The 21197-nt window shown below is 40.5% G+C and overlaps 2 long non-coding RNA genes across 2 annotated transcripts; one reads left to right on the top strand and one right to left on the bottom strand.

Annotated features, from left to right (window-relative positions):
* The first annotated feature begins 457 nt into the window (after positions 1–457).
* On the top strand, positions 458–6532 carry LOC136446789 (uncharacterized). The gene is made up of 2 exons (XR_010757650.1): positions 458–968; positions 4820–6532. It is a non-coding gene; the product is annotated as an uncharacterized lncRNA (long non-coding RNA).
* A 2129-nt stretch (positions 6533–8661) lies between these two features.
* LOC136446790 (uncharacterized) lies at positions 8662–15414 on the bottom strand. Its single transcript, XR_010757651.1, has 2 exons — positions 14901–15414; positions 8662–10267 (listed from the first exon to the last, which is right to left on the bottom strand). It is a non-coding gene; the product is annotated as an uncharacterized lncRNA (long non-coding RNA).
* Between the last annotated feature and the right edge of the window lie 5783 nt (positions 15415–21197).

Here is a 21197-nt window from a genome sequence, read left to right as displayed (position 1 = left end):
TTTGTTGAGCGGGCCCTCTTCATCCAGCAGGTGTTCGAGTGGGTCTGCTCTGAAGGTGACGAGAGATGCGGGGTTGGAATGTGCTGTCAATAGCACTGCACTACACAACACACAGACACAGCATCTTTTGAAAAATACTGCGACAAAACGCAGACTTAAATGTGGGTGGAAAAAGTCGTTAGAAAGTCGATAATGTACACAATGCTGTTGGGCGGTGCGACCGTTCACGGTGTGCAACGTCAAGTTTCTTCTCTATGGTCTCCTCTCCACAACCGTGGGAAAGAAATGCTAGAATATCATGGTTATAAGATTATATGATTCTTCAGGAAACAATAAAACGATAATTAAGGACGCTGTGCCCAAGATTTAATTTACTGACCGTCTTTTAAGTGGCACACGAAGAAAGAAGCTAGGCTAGTCGTACTAGCGAAGAGGATTCTCTTCAAGTAAATACTGTCTTTTCACCCCATTCTTATACCATCCTCGATAATACTCGTAGAATGGGGACCACCATCCATCGATACATATCGAGGTAGCATACTAATCCGCTATGCTGGCATACACCATCCTCGAGAGTATAGCGAGTCGGGGTGATGGTGACCTACTCTGGCGGGGTCACCGTCCTCAAAGTGTATGCTGGGAGTGTCCGATTTTCCAATATGGCGGCTTAGTGTAGATAACATGGCCGTATCTGAACTAAGCGTAACACAGCACCAAGAGACCACGTCTAGCGATATAATAGACGTTAAACAAGGACAACAACAACAACAACAACGTATTCCGCCGTATTCTGCCAATTTCTACACCAGAACAAGCATCAAGAAGTGTACTGCTTCGAAATATTTACAGTATCAACCTTTCACAAATTTGTGTTTTGTTTCTGAGAAAAGTGTCTTTCACCAACATCGATTGTGTCGATGACACATCCCAGATCCACTGACCACCGGCGCAGCCTTATCAACCAGTAGGTAGGTGCATATTTACCTTCGTCATTCTTATGTTTCTGGTAGCGTATGTTTGTATGTATGTGGCAAAAGCCAAATATACAAATGTAACTGCCTCCTTTGTCAGTACTGGACAACCAGTACGGAAGTGGTCGTCAGAACAGGAGCTCCAGTACTGAGACTTTCTCAGTATACGTACTGGACTTCCTGTACTCAGGGCAGCTTCAGTACTGGGAACCCTCCTGTCAGGACTGCTAACAGAGTGCTGAGACTCTAACGAGCGTCTAACGTTATTTTCAGGGCTGCATCTCTTCAATGCTTTTTTTTCCTACTTCAAACACTAATCAAAGCTATTGTTTGGAAAACGTTCGAATGAAGAAAAAAATAAAATACAGTATGAGTATCACATTCTGTTACCTTTCAACGACAACAACATATCCTTGTGGCTTGTGGCTTTATCGGGAGAAAACGTACACTGAAATAATAATGTACTTTATATTACCTACCAAAATCTATGTCCATAACCAATTAAGCAAGGAACAAAACAGTACTACCTAAACGTTAGTATGTTCAGACAACTAAATCCAAAACTGTACATGTCCAGTCGGTCCAAACAATGGCAAAAGTATAGAGGTTTTAGATAATGGACACCTAGTAACGAATCCGGAAACAAAAATATGGCGACTCGTCACTGGACATCCAGCACGGAAGAAAGTTTGTGACTAGAAATCCAGGGACGAACGGCTTCATAATTCCACCCCCCCAATGCTCAGCCCAGGAATTCCATAAATGAACTCCGCTCATCACTCCGTTGATGAACTGTTATAACTTAAGAAGGTCTGGAAGGATTGTATTGATATTTGGTGTGTGGGTGATGAGCCCTGGAAATTGTATAAGGATGGCCCACCATCCTGGATAATTCTTACTTGAAGACCCCCCTCCCGACTCCAATATCAGGTTGCTGACAGGTCACATGACATCACTTTTTCTCATCCAGAACTTACCAACTCGAACTTACAGTCAATATCTTGTCTTAACCCACCCTGCCCTACTGTTCGGAGACTTCTTTTTCATTGTTAGGAACAAACAAAAGAAGCTTTGAAAGGATCAACCGTGTGTTACATCCAGGGCTTCTTGTTTTCCCTTCTTCATCTTTACATAATATATAATTAAATAGGTCTAAACAAGGAGGTTTAGATCTCCTTGTTCTGAATTAGACAATTAATAGATTTTGGACCCCCTAGCAGCTTGTTATGGTGCTGCAGTACAGTGGAACTGTCAGGTTTTGATATAACGTTTTCTGGACGTGCTGTGGTCTTAATGTTGAAACAAATCAAAGGAGCGAGTAACAACAAGTGACCCCAACCGAGATTCGAACCCACGCTGAAACCGGCAGCCCAGATCACAGGCACGCACGCCTTAACCACTAGGCTAAAAGGTTGTGACCAGTTAGACTGGTCAGTTGGAGGCACTTGAACCCCACTGTTACAATGTCACTATGGCACACTATTGCATTTGTCATTTTAGATGGTGATGCAAAGCCAGTGGCCCTGTGTATATGAGGGAGCTTCAGGCATAAGTCTCTGCACGTAAAAGAGCCCAACGCACTTATTGAGAAGAATGGGAGTGACCCGGTTTGCTTGTCCAAAAATGTGAGCCATAGCAAAGCCACATTGCATACCACTCATGCCACTAGCTACTGAGTAATGAGGAAATTTTAGAAACATGTTGCATTCTGTTATAGGACTATTCAAACACATGATGGCTTTCCGGAAAAAAAGTGGTTACCCTAGGGCTGGGCTAGTGGGGTGGGCATCCCTTTTCTAGGCCTCAAGGCTATGCATGGGGGTTTCAGGGTTTGGCTAATCTTATGAAATTTCCCTTGAAGAAAAACTGGCTCAAGCCTTGGGGGAATGCTTGGAGTTGGAGGGATGGGGGTAGAGGATGGTGGTTGGTTGCTGCAGTAAGAACTCCACCAATACTAGTAAAAAGCCACCAATAACTGTATAAACAAAATTCAAAGTACACAATGGAATATAATGGGGGGGGGGGGTGTACAATGGAAAATAAAGAAAACTGGAAGTTTGATGGGCCAGGCAATAAATGAGCCTTTGTATGCCACAAATTTTAAACAGATGTCTCACATCTTGTATACAGGAATACAGACTGTATATATAGTGTTTGTGTGTATGTGTGATAGTACATGCATGTATTTGGTTTATAATGTGTTGTGTGTGTCTGTACGTTCTTGTGCAATGTATACTTATGCATATGCTTGTGTTGGTAATATTTTTTGTGCGGGTACAAAGCCACTATAATCTGTAGGCCTGACTGGCAGTATGATGTGTTTGCTCACCACCACAATCCACACCCCCACCCCCCAATCCCGGGCCCAGCAATATCATGAGTTGCCTTCCCTCCAGCCACCCCATAGATTGACCCATCTTTTCCTCAGGGAAATTCCATTAGGGGCCAAACCCCCATGAATATCCTTGGGGCCATTTTCCAAGAACCCAACATATCTAACTATTGAAGAAAGAGAGGGACATTGATAGAAAATGAAAATGACAGGACAAGTTTTCCACTTCGTGAGAAAATCGTGGTTGTGGTAAAATAACGAGAAAGGAATGTGGTGTGCAGTATCCATTGGCTTGCAGTTAGATGTTTTCTTAGTGTTAAACTCAGTTTTTTTTTTTTTAATAATCATTGGAACTGTTACCTGCTACAAAAAAATGTCATGCCTCGTCCTAAGTCTGATGAGGTCGCCTGTTAAACCTCAGCTGGTATTTATTGGATTATTCCCATCCATACAGTTTCCTTTAAAAGTCAGTTGTATTGTCGGAAAGCTAAACATGATCCATTCCCACAAATTTCCCACACATAGTCCATGATGCAATTGGCACAAAGCACAGTACTGGTTCACCCTTGGACAAGAATCCCATCACTTATGATCTATGTGATGAAAGATATTCAGATATTCATTATGATCAGGGAACTTAAGTCAGGATTATTCTGGATTTTGAACATTCCTACCAGCCAGTACCAGGAATCCTGAAAGGAATCAACCTCTGTGTCCGTCCGGGTAAATACTGGTATGATTATGAACAGAGTCTATGATTGTCACAAAAATGTAAGTTCAGGTGTGGTTACTAGTAGGATGTCCCATAATTGATCTGCATTGAAAATTCTAAAGACTTGTTTTTATTATGCTAAACCCATCAACACATACCGGTTTCTGTTTATTCATTCAGTGTATAATTGCCCTTCAGTGTAAATTAACTTCAAACTTTACAAGCATGCAAAGGCAGCTGGTTTTGTGTTATAGCCATGGGCAGTATAGATGAAATATTTTCTCCTGTATTCATTTATCACACATACCAGTACACGACAACTCTAATATCTTATTCCATTTTAAGTAAAAGTTGTGGGAAAGAGCGATTTTTCACATAGGAAAGAGCACATTTTTAAACATTCAACAAAGTCACAATATTTTTCTTTATAATTATTATTCATTAATCTTTAATTATCGTGTCTCTTGTATGGAATGGGACCTAGCTTCATGTAAATTAACTTTAGTTTGTCCTGAAATTGGCATGGTAGTACATATACCAACCCCATATACAATGATTAACTTACAACTTTACCAGTCTACTTTACAAAGCAGAAATGTGATTTTGATGAGTGAGCAGTCACAGGGACATGTGTCAAAGGCTGAAGTTGCCAAGACTTCTGTCTGTAGTATATTATTAGGTCCTTATAGTTGTCATAAGACGTTATACTAAACAGATACATTTTTGTGGCAACAATAAGCACTAGGAAAAAGGCAATTGTCTTTATCAACCCATCCTTCACCTTTTTTGTTGTCATTGTTATAGGTGCTGATGATATTCAACCCAGGCAGACCATCAATGCCCTATATCTACACATGAGATGACAGTGGGTGAGAGAGAAGCTGATGATGCAGCAATGGATTACCTGCTTCTGCATGGAGGAGTTATATATCAACACCAACCAAGTCCTACTTTTTTATAAAGCATGGAGGGTTAACCAATACAATAAGTCTGTCAAACAGCTAGTACAAGTTTACCCTAGAAATCCAAACTGCAATTTCAATTCTAGTGCACTGAACATGTATATATAGAATACAACACGGGGTATCCCGTAACACCCGAGGTATCAGCTTGACCGCCGGAGGGGGATTCGACCCGTGGTAGGGCTGGGACCGAGGGTAATGCAGAATACACTGTGTTGTATTTCATTTATGTTATATATATCCACTTGAGAAAACACATTTCAATGCGGAATGTGCCAGAAGTTGAGGGAGTTTTGTGTCCTCCAACTTCCGAATCCAGTATTCAAATTTTCGGCGGCGGTGCAATCAACTCGCTCGAATTGCATTCTAAATATTCTATGGAAGTCCGAGTGATAACACTCCTGAACCCTATGCGATACGGATAGTTATCACACGGTCCGGAACACCCGTATCAGGCCCAGGCATGACATAAATATGTTTATTACAATGGCAATGACTCTGATTTAGATTCTATGAAAAGCATAGCTCTTTACTAGATTGAAGATGTAGTAGAAAATTGTCATGCTAAAGATAATACATATCGCATGTAGTATCATTAATCCACAGTTATGGGCACCCAGTGTAATGTCTCTTATAGTCTCTTATAAGTAACAATTGATTATGTATTCCAGGACTACAGTAACCTGTCTGTATTATAAGTGCAATTGTACCAATGCATGTATAACACAGTACATTTCATTCAATTGCATTGAATTGTCGTTTAAGCTAATCCTATGGAATGTTATCATAACAGATCATATGTTCCAAAGTCATGTGGCACCTCAGTCATGACTGATTCAACGAGGTAGCCAATTAGCAAACTCTCTGTTATGTTCTATAAATGATTGAGCCTTTTAAGAATATCATTGGTCTGACCAAGGAGGTTAAATACACATTTAACCTCCTTGGTCTGACTGATGAGAATATATTAAGGATGAAATCGACACATAGAATGGTTAGAAATGATAGTGAATTTAAGGCCGTTTGTCTGTGTTGGTTTGATGTGATCCCTTTTCATGCCTAGTCCTCTGAGTGGCACATGTTTAGGAATAGGTTGCTAAAACTGTATGAAGCAATTAGCATATACAATGTAGTAAATTCTGTATTCGGCTCAATATTTTGTATTTTGCTGGTACGAAGTGTAATACTGTAAGTTTTCTTTTCCAATAAGACTATTCTTGTTTCTTTCACTGTAACTTTGTGTTGACTGTTTTCGTGGTCACCTCTGTACCGTGAACTTATCGTCTCGGTAAAAAAAACTATTGTGATTATTTATCATTCCTTCACACATCCATTCTGTAAATCACATGCCATCACCGTGAAGTTGAAGTTCAGTGAAAATGTGCATTTTGCTTACACCGTGAAATTGTGCTACCGTGTAGATAAAGTGAATTACAGGAGAACTAGTAACATTTTTTTTTCAGAACAGCTATTAAAACTGAATTACCCTTATGTATCTGTATGAATTATGTACTTCTGCGATGTTGGTTTAAACAAATAAAGATTTGAAGATTTATTCACTCTATTGTTTGCAATGTCTTTTGTGCATTGTACATTAGGGTTTTTTTTCGACAACGTTGCATAGCTTTTTGATTTATGCTGCTAAACCACATACAAACATACGTACAAACGCTAGGAAAATGGCTTTTTGGCGAAGTTAGTAATAAATTTGGTGATCAGAAAAGCTATCTGACACCTGTCGAGTATCATGTGAAATCTTTATTGACACAACAGAAGTACAGCGACTTCCGTAAGGTCTTCTACAACTAAACATGCAAAGAATAACAATGGGATACAAATTAATTCACCTTAGTACAAATATAACAAGTATATGAATACTTCAACATGTCGAAATTCACCTATCACTTACACTACTAGTTCTAAGATCTAAACATTCTTTGATATATTTACCTATTTGTACACAGTAAGGGTTGTCTCCTTCTAGAATGTATTTGAATTTATCTATAGAATGGAATGCATCAAATTCTGTTGAGCAGGCGGAAAGAAGGTTGAACAGCTTTGAGCGCTTATCATGATATCGTGGACAATCTAGGATAAAGTGTTGTTCATCTTCAATCTCATTTGGACAGAATGGACAAAACCTCTGGTCACGGGGACTTTTATGGTATCTTCCGATTTCCACATTTAATCTATGACTACATATTCTTATCTTGGTGATTGCTCTACGAACTTCGAAATTATGTATATCCGATAGGTACATGTGATAGGCACGGTGTTTCGAAAACCTGCGGAATTATGGTGAAGGGTGTTTCCATTCATAAAACAAGAAGGAAGGGATACTTTTCGATTAAACTTTCATAAAAGTAGATTGATATGCTAATAAACGTTATAGCGCTAGACCCCTTGCATTCTAGGCGAGCTATGAAACCCTCAACGTAGTCCCGGGCAAAGCTCTCCAACCGCGCGCTCTCCGACTTGTCTAACTTACGGAATAGAGTTCTCCTTCATAAAACAAGAAGGAAGTGATCTTTGTAGATCAAACTTTCACAAAAGTAGGTCAATATGCCCATCTATCTGTACTTTTAGAAGTTTTGCTATTCCACGTTTCTGCTCGAGGATACAGGTTATTAATAATATGGAGCACGTACGGTCAAAAGTGCCAAACCGAAAGGTCCGAGTCCCCGTCCGACATCATAAAAATGACGCAACTAAGTGATTTACATCGTGAAATTGACAGAATTTTTCATATAAATCAGCTAGAAATATTTCGGTGGTATCACCTATTCCTTCCTGTGTTTTTGCACTCAATCTTTTAGGACAAATGTAAACTTTTATTCATAAATGTTGCCAGAAAACAATAATTTAATGAACGAAAATCAACTATTAATAACTCAAAAACCAATGGCGGTGATCGCATGGGAATTCATACAAGGACTAAGTAAGCTTCCATAGACATTTTGGCAAGATTTGAGAGAAAACCGTCGTTTTCTAGGGGAGATCTGAAAATCCAAGACGGCCATGTCTTGCAAAAGCGAAGCCGCCTTTCAATGGCTATCTTTCGCATAGACGATTCTAGGTCGATTTGAACCGCATCTGACAGAAGTCCATTTTTCTTTGTAAAACGAGAAGGAAATGATATTTTTCGCTGAAACTTTCACAACAGTAAGCTGATATGTTGATCTATCATTCCTGTTAATAGTTTTGCTTTCCCCTCACTCGTCTCGAAAATATACGCATTTTATCTGTCTTTATTTTCAATCATACAGTCGTGTACAGAAACGCAGTGTATTATTTGCGTTGATGGCCGAATTTAAACCTTCTATTCATCAATGTTGATCTAGAAAATTAGTAAAAAATCATATTTTGATATTTCAATAGTGCAAAAGCCTTTTCAATGCGTAACATTAAGTATATTTACAAAAAACTATGAATTATGGTACTAGCTCCCTCTAGCGACAATTGAATGAAGTGCAAATTGGCGCTGTTAGCATGTATTGTTGCCGTCTTTTTTCCTAGCGAGATAGATATGAACTACCGCGATTTTAATGCATAGGCATAATTTTCCATTGGCGTCTGACAAACAGGTTTTCAGTTGTCTCGCTTTCTGGGCGCTTGCAGTCAATATGTCTATAACACAAAAATTTCCTCAGCAATGAAATAAGCATACACAACTATGCCAGCGAATTTCGAAGAAATCATTTTTATTCTCTCTATCATCATCATCATCATCATCATCTTTCTATATACAGTATTCTATTTATATATAGGTGTGATACAACAAACATCAATTTGAAGTCCTGTGTATTATGTCAGGAGATTCAGTATCACATATCCAAAAACTGTCCATGGACTTAAACTTCAAAAGCAGATTTATATTCAAAGACCAGTTTATTTGATGGTGCAGAGGAAAAAAGCTTGGCAAGATGAATCCCATATCAGTCTACTTGGTCAACACCTTCTTTTGAAATTTGACATGATCCTGTGTTTGTATTTAATGATTTATGTGCAAATGAGGGTAACTTTTACTTGTTGATTACAGCTATGTAAACTGATATGGGTAGATCATTAAGAAATCCAGCTTAAATGAAGGCCATGTTGATTTTATTACAAGTACATGTATATGGATGACATCCTCTAGGAACCTCGAAACTGATCGTGCAAATAAAGAAAAGAGGTTTGGCATGTCTTCATAATGTGCCCAAGAAGAATGAACAAAATTTAACACAGAGTATGGTGTATCAAAATACTTCATGTTTGTTCTTTTTCTTTGACTTTGGCATTCTACAATATCAGTATCCGTGAATAGTTTCATCGGGTTAGTAAGTCACTGAATAGAATACTTTTTTACACAACAAAGTGATTTTCCTGAAGGGAATTCTGACTGGTTCACATTGTACCGCAGTACAGGTGTTGCTACTTATAGAGGCATTCCCAAACACAAATTATTTAAATTCATACACTTTAATCAAGAAAGAAAATGAAATACATGTACATTGAGTCAGTATTCTAATGCAACACACATATCAGGTGTCATCTCATACATCAGACTTTGCTGCCAGTGACCACATACAGTTTATGGTGAAAAGCTCTATAGTTAAAGCACAAAATAAAATAAGATAAAATAAATTCATTAGCAGGTTAAATGACTTCAATACAGTTCAATGTCACTCCCTTCATAATCTTTGCTATGTACTGTGTTATTGCATATAGAAATATATATGTGGGTACAAACAACTGTCAAAAACTTGAACAATTACAGTTACTAACAGCATACATAGTTTTGGGATATATAATAAGTAGGATGCTTGCTCACAACCCTGAAGTCATACCAAAAAACCATGGATTGTATTACGTAGAAGTTTAAAGAAAAGTCACTTGTTCCACCTGTCACCATTGTTAACTTATACTGTATGTATACTTTTCTATACATTGTTTCATGTTGCAATTTGCTCTCTTGCAATAGATCACAAATTTTGTCCTAATAATGATACTGTATCACAACATGACAGTTTCTACTTTATCTTCAATACAAATAGTTTCAAAAGCATCTGAATCAGAGCCATTGCCAAATCAATTACACACACAGTGCACTACAGAAAAGCTTTCTAAATGTGTATACTTCCAATAGCTATTTGACATTTTGTACAGACTCGTTGCATTGCCTCACTGCATGTTGTTAATAAATAGCACCTTCATGGAGAAGCAGTTAATCCACTGCTACATTATCAGCTTCTTGTTCACTGTCATCTCATGACATTGATGGTCTGCCTGGGTTGAATATTGTCAGCACCTATAGCAACAACAACACAAAAATATTACAATTGTGATGAACATAATTCTGGTGAAGGTTAGCAAATTAGATTACACTGCATTGCCTAGTGCTGAGTGCTTATCATAGGCACAGAAATGCATCTGTGTCTTGTGATTGTATGACAACAATAAAAACCTCATACATAACAGAGAGCATTGTATAGCAATTTTCCCTTGCAGATAGCCATAAGTTTAGCCTTTCCCTGTGACTCATCACTCTTCAGAAGCTCTAATTCTAGATAAGCTGAATTTGTCCACTCACAACCAGACACACCCACACACCTCCGCCCCACACACAAACACACACACACACACACACACACACACACACACACACACACACACACACACACACACACCTACACACACACACACACACACACACACACACACACACACACACACACACACCTACACACACACACACACGAACGCTGCTCAAACATAAGTCACTCAAATTCACCTCAACATACCCATACAGTGCACACACACATTCATATTCACACAAACACTCATTTTCTGCCATAGCTTAAGTAATCCGTAGGGGGAACATAGTGTTCAGCAAAGGTTTTCCCCTGCCATGCCTGCTGGCTATCCTCACATATAATACAGACACACATGCACAAGTATATACACACATTCACACACACACACACACATACACAGAATTACACACACACACACACACACACACACACACACACACACACACACACACACACACACAATTACAGACACATACACCCACAGTTACAGACACATACACACTCACACACATATGTTACATCATACATGATTTGTTTTGCAACACAAAATGGCATCTGCATTCTATTCATGGTAATGTACATGTATTACAAAGTCATTGACAACGAATAGAGTTTGGGACGTATTTCTGCTTTGTAAAGTAGACAATGGTAAAGTCGTTACTTTATCATAGTCAAAAATGACTGGAATTAATATAACACTCCCCCCTCTCCATTCTAGAAATGAAAATGTTACTTGACGAAGTTCCCTACAAGTGGCATATCATAACTCAAGATCAATAAAAACTATCACTAAACAAGGCATTCTCAAGTTACCGTGAGACACACAGACAGACAGACACGCACAGGAATGCTGACAAAAACATAACCTTTTACTAGTTTTAGGCCAAGGTAACAAAAAATATTAAGCTGAATGTTTGAAAATTTGCTCTTTCCTGGAATTGTTTCTATAAAAGAGATGGTTTTTAGCCTATCACTGTTAGAGTTCTCATATGATTTAACTATACTTTCTGCATGTACACCTGTGCCACTGCATGCTTGTAATGCACTACACTGAAGGGCAATTATAATTTATACTCTGGATGAGTAACAGGTAGACATACATGTATGTGGAAGGTGACTAGAATAAAAACAACAGCTTTAGGATCTTCAATTCAGGTCTGTTATTGTTTTTTGTTTGTTTGTATTGCATACCAGGTAAACCGCATCAAGGCGTAACACACCAGGTTTGTACAAGCTGCATATCTGGACAGATTTAGTATGATCCACACACACCAGGAAGGACCCTACTCTTTTCAATAAGTGTATTGGGTTCTTTAATGTGCTTGAGGTGTGGCTCTTCTCAAACACCGGACCTCCATTTAACGTTCTATCCGAGGGACGTCCCTAACTGAAGCTAGGTACTCAATCTTAGTCATAGGCTGAGATCCCTCTGTTTAATCAGAGATTACTTGGGAAGTTCAGTAGAATTTGAAAAAGTAGTATGCATTTTTTACTTCCTAATATTATCATTCATTGACAAAAACACCCCCTTCCTGGAGTTTAGAACTCCTTTCAGTGAAAATTTGGAGCACAATATCTGATTATCTGAATCTGACTATCAGCAAACAAATTCATGTTATTCTTGGCCATTAGGGTGAACCAGTGGTGTGCAGTGACGGTCACAATACCAAGTTCATGATGGACTACTGTGGGAATAGATATTAGATGTCATACAGGGTCGTAAACATATGTCGTACAGGGTAGTAAACATATTGGGGGGTGATGATGGCAAATAAACTTTAAAAAGTAAAAGGGGTGATTCCAAAATATGACAAAATATATTGTCATATACAATGATCAATTTCCTTGACAGTGATATTATGCTGGGTTTGTCTATAGTAATTAGTATAGTCAGTTAGAGGAGGGCATGCATGTGCACCACCCTGAAAGTCCTTTCTTGCTGTACCTGATAATTCGGTCATTTCATGTCATACCACCTTCTTTTACAAACTTGTTAACAATCAGACACTTACAGTTTGCTGAAACCAGCCCAGGGGAGCACCCAGGGGAGCCACGACCTCAAGTTTTACACCATTCACGCAAGAACCGACACATATAATTATAAACACTCATTTTTTCCCCCCGCACCATCCCACAGTGGAATACCCTGCCTGGCAAGGTTGCGACGGCTCCCAACGTTGAGTCATTCCCTGCCAGGCTGGAGGCCTGCCCACCTTAGCCCGGGACCTCAACTCCCCCCCTACTTTGCCCCTGAAGGGGCTATTTGGGGGGTTCCCTAGATGTAGATGTAGATGTACCAAATGAAGGACATAGTCATAGCTATAGTCTACAGTCATAGTGAGTTGTTACTCAAAACTCGTGTCTATATCTAGATACCCTGTATGATAAATGATACATGCAGTCTCATATGGCCTATGCACGGTCAAGCTAACATTCCTACTGTTTATCAAACCACCTCTCTGCCGAGTGCCATTGTAACTTTTAAAAATCACGCCCAAAGCAATATTGAGATCAATTCTTGCAACAAAAAATTACTGTTAAGTGAGATGCGGTCTGGAGTGTTCATGTTTGAATAATTGTTCTCAAGATTAGGCACGATTCATACAATGGCACATGGCTGAGAGAGTGGTCAGGAAGGTTTGTTTTGGTCTCAGCTATATGGGCTGTGTAATGTTACCGTACAGGGTTTGTATTGCATACCCGGTAAACCATCTCATGGCATATACGTAACACACCAGATTTGTACTGAATATCTGGACAGATTTATCTGATCCACTCACACTAATAGTAGGAAGGTCCTCTAAGTCTTCGATATAAGGGGTGGGTTCTTTTACTTGCTTGAGATGTGGCTTTCCTCAAACATTGGAACTCCATTGAATTTCCTGGGCTTGGGGGACGTACCCGGGTTCGAAACCACTACCTCTGGGTTCTGGGCATTACACTACCAGGATGTCAGGTATGTCTAGGTATGAAAAAAAAGGGTACGGTATGGCAAGAGTCAAAAGGTTGATTGGTTGATTAGTCAGACAACGCCTCCAGTGGGGTCTCTATCAACTTTCATTTTTCAACTAGCTTATAAATGCAAGTGTTTTAACAAATTAATGTTATCATCATGTTTCTAGACAGAGCTCTAATTCAGGGCAAAGCAGACAGTACAGTTTACCTTTAAATGTTCATATATGACTCCAGATAAAGGGCAAATTTTGCTTGTATTATACATGGAAGTATACTGTTACTATACATAAGTTATATAACGATCCAGGATGGTGGGCGGCATCATTATACAATTTCCAGGCCTCACCACTCACATACCAAATATCATCATCATCATCATTGGGGTTACCAAGGAGGTTTTATATAAAACCTCCTTGGGGTTACCCCCCCAGATAACCCCGCAAGGGGCAAAGTAGGGGTGGGTTGAGGAGGTCCCAGGCTAAGGCGGGCAGGCCTCCAGCCTGGCACGGTATGACTCAACGGTGGGAGCCGATACAACCGTGCAAGGCAGGGCGTTCCATTGTGGGATGGTACGGGGGAAGAACGAATGTTTGTATGTCTGTCCGGGCGTTGAGAGTTTGGAATTTAAGATGGTGACTACCCCGGGTGCGCCCCTGGGCTGGTTTGAGAAGACTGTCTGCGTTTATATTGATATGATTCGTAGAAAAAGGTGAGGCCGACTTCTCTACTTCTTCTCTTCTTTGTGGTTCGGCAGCCAACATCAACATGTTGATGAATCTGCTGCGCTTGACGGGTAGTGCTGGTACTGGGATGGTTTCTGTTGTCTGTACTAGTTGTGACGGGGAAGGTGTCTAGTGTAAATGTCTAGCTGGGTCTAGTGGAGGTGGGTCATCCTGTCCCTGAAAGACGCCAGGGAGGGGGCAGCCACCATCTCTGCAGGCAAGGAGTTCCACTCTGCAGCTGTCCGTGGGAAGAAAGAGGACTGTCTGTACGTCGTTCTGCAGGCGGGCGTTCCCCTACTCTCGGAGAGAAGGGGCCACTGCAGGTCATTGAGACAATGCAATACTTCCAGGCCTTCTCAATTATGCTGTTCATCAACCGAGTGATGAGCGGAGTTCATATATTTTATGAGGGGGCTTCATTACTAGGAAATGAAGCCGTTCGTCCCTGGATTTCTATAGCTAATTACGAACTTTCTTCCATTCTGGATGTCCAGTGAGGAACCCGTTACTTTGATACTTTTGCGGCACGTTTTGCCACATTCATTCATTCATACATACATACATACATACATACATACATACATACATACATACATACAAACATACATACCAAAACGCTACCAGAAACCTAACCTTGGCGAAGGTAAATAAAACAAACAAACAAACAAACCTAATGCATAAAGGCTGCGTCTGGTGGTTGGATCTGGGATCATCCGATCATGTCATCGGCACGATCGATGTTGATGAAAGGCAAGCAGAGTCTCAGAAACAAAACACAAATTTGTGAAAGGTTGATACTGTAAATATTTCGAAGCAGTACACTTCTTGATGCTTGTTCTGGTGTAGAAATTGGCAGAATACGGCGGAATACGTTGTTGTTGTTGTTGTTGTCCTTGTTTAACGTCTACTATATCGCTAGACGTGGTCTCTTGGTGCTGTGTTACGCTTAGTTCAGATACGGCCATGTTATCTACACTAAGCCGCCATATTGGAAAATCGGACACTCCCAGCATACACTTTGAGGACGGTGACCCCGCCAGAGTAGGTCACCATCACCCCGACTCGCTATACTCTCGAGGATGGTGTATGCCAGCATAGCGGATTAGTATGCTACCTCGATATGTATCGATGGATGGTGGTCCCCATTCTACGAGTATTATCGAGGATGGTATAAGAATGGGGTGGTCTTTTCTGACTCAAGTAGGCAGAAAGCTTGACAATAAGCCTGGATACACCCAGTAAGCACCATGAATTGAAGTATCCAGTTAAGGTCGAGTCCTTTGTCAAATTTGTCACGGTCAAGCTGTAACTAGAACCTCCTGCAGGTGTGTTTAAGGTGTTGAATAGGTGGCGAGAGAGTCTCGATACTTAGAAAATTCCGCCACTGTTTCGCTTTTTGTTGATGACACAAACTACTTTAGCGAAGGAGAATGTTGTAGCAAGTCTGGCTGGTAGGAAGTTGACTTTTTACACTCAATGAACTGTGCAGTGTTTGCACAAGGGATGATGAAAGACAGTGCGCGAAGGAAGTGAGGTCTTTATTGTATATTTTGAATGGTATCGGTTGACATATATCGATGCTTGCAAAGCATAATATAAATAAACCCTTCAGACAATGAAATTAGTCTTACATTTTCATAACTACCACTTGCATATCATCTCTCACCTAACGACATTTTATGAATCAAAGCAAAATGTAGAGTGTGAAATTACACATGGACTGTCAGTTATCAAATATGACAGCCCTACAACGTTGTATGTATAACTTACCTTACCTATAACTGGCATTGTATAATATTATTTTCTCACTCGAACTGACTTCCCTGACTCTTAGGTTTTTGAAACCAACAAAGCACACAGTATAAGCACATAACGCAAGTTGAGACGTTCATCTTAAACACACCGATGAAAATTGTTTGCTTTATATCTAATGAGAAGTTGATCTGTAATTTTCGGAACTGAATGTAGCAAGATTTACAGACACTATCATGAATACAGACCCCAAAACCTCCTTTAAACGTGGTTTAAACAACTTAAGGCCAGGTGAGGGAAATAACCTGTTCTTGAAACGCGACTAAAGGATCAAGACCGGCTTTTAATTAACTTCCATATTGACTCGAGCTCAAGCCAAGCCTGCGGTCTTTGTTCAAACCGTGTACGTACAACCCTGCACTCTCACATACCTGGGTGGTATACGGACTTCAATTATCAAACATGTGATTGGTCTGAAACACCCTTTCTCCTGACCAGGTAGGATAGTATAGAGTTACACGGTAATTCCTCAGTCGTGTAAACCGACAATTAGGTGTGGGGGTGTAAGATTGGAAAACCGTGTGAAAGTTTACCATACAACTCCGGGGACTTAAACCAAGGGCACGAACTTAGTAACGAGAACGAGTTATCATCAAATGCGGCAGGGGACTCTTTATTAGCTATTTTAAACAAGCTTGGCATTATATTTGTAACGATTAGGTGTGACAAGTTGTTCTGTGTGATGTAAGGAGACAGAAACACACATGTGTACATGCAACAGAATATGTTAAGAATCCTGTATGCGGTTGTCTCAAAAGAAAAGAGAAGGCGACCGTGTGCTTGCAAGGTGGGTGTCTTCTTGGAAAGTAGGTTGTTCAAGGTTAAGGCAAATACTATATGTCGAGTCGCTTGTACAAATTGATGTTTTCAAATAAATAAATGGTAATATATCTTGTGTTCACTTTTCACATCGACATGTTGCCTACAATGCAGAATCTTAAATATTATATTTTACATGGCCATGCAAAATATAATATTTAAGATTCTGCATTGTAGCAAGGTACAATACCAATTCACAGTTGTGTAAGTTTGTACACATTAACAGCATACTCATTCTAACACATGGTTTTAGCCTCGAAAATAACATCTAAAATTAGCTTGATGCTGCGTGCGAGACTAACGGTACACACCGGGTGATTGAGAGCTATGCGACAAACAAGCCGTATTCAGCCACATATCCGCTAATATTTATCCTGCATATGGTCCACTCCACTTCACATTATGAAAGAGGCGCATGATCTTTGCATATGTCAAAAATGTCAATACAGCAACCTCTTATCGGGGGGCCAAGAAAAGGGGTGGATACCGCGAAAACAAAATATTTTCTGAACTCGGATCACTTTATGCCCATAACCAGTAGAAAGAATTCCCTATGCATACAACTATAACTAGAGAACTACCGGTGTAGTTTAAAGGCAGTTAGCAACTTCTTTCACAGAGCATTTTTTGTCGTAGACGCTAGGACCGTTACCGTACATTACCAATGAATATGTACACATTTTTCTTAGGTAACGTCTGTCACTTATGATCATCACGTCCATAATCAGTACTGATAAAATGAATGCATTTACGTATTCTAAACTATTACTAGAGAACTACCGATGCCATTTGACGTCAGGATCAACTTTTTATCCTAAAATGTTTGGCGTAGACCGTTACACAAGTCAAATGTACACATTCATCTCAAGTAATTTCTACACGGTGACTTCTGAAAAAAACGTGACCAGAGAACACGTAACTACCATACCTGTAAATTCTGTTTATCGTAGGGGAGTGGTTACTACACTGAGTACACTGACATGTATTAAACTTGCAGACGTCTAGACGAAAATCTACAGGCAACCGCAACGTCCACAACTGTGCAAATGCCCTGTGCATGTTTTTCAAACAAGGACAGTGGCACAAATTTGAACGTCTGAGCCGAATAGCTAATACAGTTGAATAACATAGTACAGTTTTAGGATATACATTTTGTGACATGTCGTGTTCATAGTTTAACAGAACCATTTGTCGAAGACACGCATGTTTCAGGTTCGCTCAAACTTCTTTCGTTGATAAATAACTTGTTTGCTTCCTTAGGTTTCAAGAAACATGTGTCACTTTCGCATAAATCAACGATTTGTACAGTGACTTTCTTTGCTTCTGTGTGGCTGCTAATTGCCATGATGTTGACCTTATATTTTAGCTCATTGAAGGGTAAATCATATCACTTTAATGTGTATATAATAGTGGTTTAATTGTCCACCTCTGTAGAATATTCCTTCTCCCCATATCGGGCGCAAATCAGTGTCTGATATTGATAATGGTGAACGTCGCTACCTTGCACTTTTATCAGATTTCAAAAGAGGACAAGTCAAACACTTATGTTGCGTTAATATTCCTTCTCCCCATATCGGGCACAAATCAATGTCTGATATTGGTAATGGCAAATGTCGTTACCTTGTACTTTAAACAGATGGTAAATCAAACACTCATGTTACATTAATGCACTCGCGGTAGATATGAAACACAGTAGCGTAACGTCAACGCCAAACAACCCTCCATAGAAACGGTACGCACAGCCACCTATCTCCCATTGTGTAGACGAAGTGTTTACTCGTCAAATACTATCATTTAAACTAGAGAAAAAAAGTACCAACGGTAGATTAAAAAGCGACCTTTGTTATAGTAAACTCCTGTGAACTGTTACCTCAGGGTCCGGTCACATGAGTCGTGCGATGGTCGTACAACTGAGGGCATTCTTGGGATAGTCGTACATATGTCGTGCAAAATTTAGTTGCCTCCTAACGGAAAAGGCTGTCTTAGATCCTTGTCGTTGGTTGCTTTTGTGACGGCCTGCTTGAAAATTCTCCGACATCAAAATCGTATGACGAACCGACGAATATCAGTGCATGCTGTGTTGTGTTTTCCCAGAATTTCATTCTGTATTAGCGTAGACTGAAGCACCGAAGAAACGTGTTTTGTATATCTGAAGGTATCGGTCGGTATTGTCAACAGGGGACTGCACGAGCTCAAGCGGTTGATGATTGTGTTTTGATAGACTGCAAATAGTCGAAACGAAGTCTATATAAACGCCATAACCACGTTGTTTAGGTCCGACATGTTTGTATAAGGCCTGAGTTTGTTTGGGCTTCTTATTCGTCGGCATAACTTCTGTCGTTATCCGACCACAGAATGATCTGAGGTTCTAACTATTTGTTTTCCCTGACACCTCTTTTAGACAACTAAGCAACCGAGGTAGTACTAGTATCTTCAGCATGAAAATAATGCCCTGCAATTCCCTGGAGGGTCTACAACAGCCATACAAATAATCTGAGTTTTACGTAATATCATCCTACAATTCTCCACTATGCTTCGAGAATTAGTCTTCCTCATTTGCGGTTTGCTCGGCTTCTTAGACCACTCGGGGGTCCTCACAGACAAAACGTGCCTCCTTCCTAATTCACAGCGGGGTTTACCTGAGCGCAACTCTATACCTGCGTACATGAATCCCACCTGTTAGATCACAAGACCGTACCCATAGCGTTAGCCGCATGGCGCTGGACCATACAAGGTACAATGACCCCGAAAATATTGTCCATTGTTTCCTGCAATGTCACACAACGTGCATTGTAACGTTCGTCATTTTTCAGTCACGCAACTTCAACACAGGATGTAACGTTATACATGTTGTACCATGATTCGCGGGAATGTTATTCGTAGCTGACACTAGTAGTAACAGTCCAGAATTGTAGCGGGTCAAGAACTCATACAGTTCTTTTCACATACACATAAAGCCGGAGTCTATTTTGCCCAGTTTTATTTTGACTGAGACATAAGACGGCATGCTGTCATAACCGAACCTCCCTTAACAGAGGCGATGGTTGGCGATTGTAGCGACTGCTCTACTGAAAAAAGAGCATCTACTGGCCATGGCACACTGCAACTGCCAACGCCTGTTTTGAAACATGCTATGAGTAGTACACGCTATGTGTAGTACATGTTACGTAGCAGCATGTCCGATGAATTTTACTCCAAACACGTGAGCGTTACATGTTATCAGCCAGTTACAGATATTTGTAAGGCGAGGTCCTACCTGAAGCTGTTCTTGTAAAGATTCGTGTGCACCTGCTAGCGACGCCGAAGCTTGTAGCGGGTCGTCTGTTCGACTGACGAGACCTACAACACAGGTCACATTCAGATCCCCGGGTGGAAAGGCCCCGCTACGACCCCTAGTCCTGTTTACAATTCCCCGTCAGGTACACTCAATACCTGGCCGTGCGTAATGCCTCGCGCACCTGGTGTCGTAGGGATTTGTCCGGCTTTGTGTCGCGGTTGAGCCGGCTTTCCGTCGCGCTCTCCCCGCCCGACTGACGCGACCCGTACCTGGGACAGTATCAAGTCCGTAGTTAGGTCAGGATAGCGGAAAACTCACTCCCTTCTTCAACTTAGTCACACAACAAGGGTCTCGTCAAGTATGACTTAATCTGAAGGAGCCTGGCTCCGCCCTCCAGCAAGAGCGAACACAAAGAGGAGTTTTCCTTGAGTCTACTGCCAAGGAAACATTACCCTCTTGTAAACAGAAGTGGGGAGGCTCCGCAAACAAAACAGAGCAGATTCGTGTGCTAAGGAGACAGCTAAGACTGGCGATACCCCTGGTTTCTACGTCTCAAACCCCAGGCTTGTTGTCGGGCGTAGTTATATGGAATGGTTGTATCCCTTATTTCGGCTACCCTAGAGAATATTACATACTGCGTAGGACGCTCAAGCGGGAAAATGTACTCTATGAGTCTCAGTGTCTTGCCTTTTCCGTCGGTATTATGTATTACGCCCTATAGAGTAAGTTATCCCAGGCTAGAGTTTGAGACTACCATAGCCGGTACACCTGTGCAACAATACTAAGTCTTTCTAACAATGTATATCATTATAGGATACATAATGACGTGCGAAAGAATAGAAATCGTGAGTTCAAAGCACACAAGATGGGTGTTGGTTGGTTGGTTTAGATGATATGGTACATTCAATAGCACGTTCAAACAAGTCGTAAAGGTGTTTTTGTATCAACATTCCCGGCCAGCTGAATTGGTGCCAGTCTTTGTCACTCCTAGGAGTCCAGTCTCTGACTCTCTGTGAACGTAATCTCCTGACTTTGGATCCACGAATCGGAGTTCTAATC

The sequence above is a fragment of the Branchiostoma lanceolatum genome, chromosome 13, assembly GCF_035083965.1.
Source record: "Branchiostoma lanceolatum isolate klBraLanc5 chromosome 13, klBraLanc5.hap2, whole genome shotgun sequence".
In the NCBI taxonomy this organism is placed as follows: Eukaryota; Metazoa; Chordata; class Leptocardii; order Amphioxiformes; family Branchiostomatidae; genus Branchiostoma; species Branchiostoma lanceolatum.
This window is presented reverse-complemented; position numbering and strand designations above follow the sequence as displayed.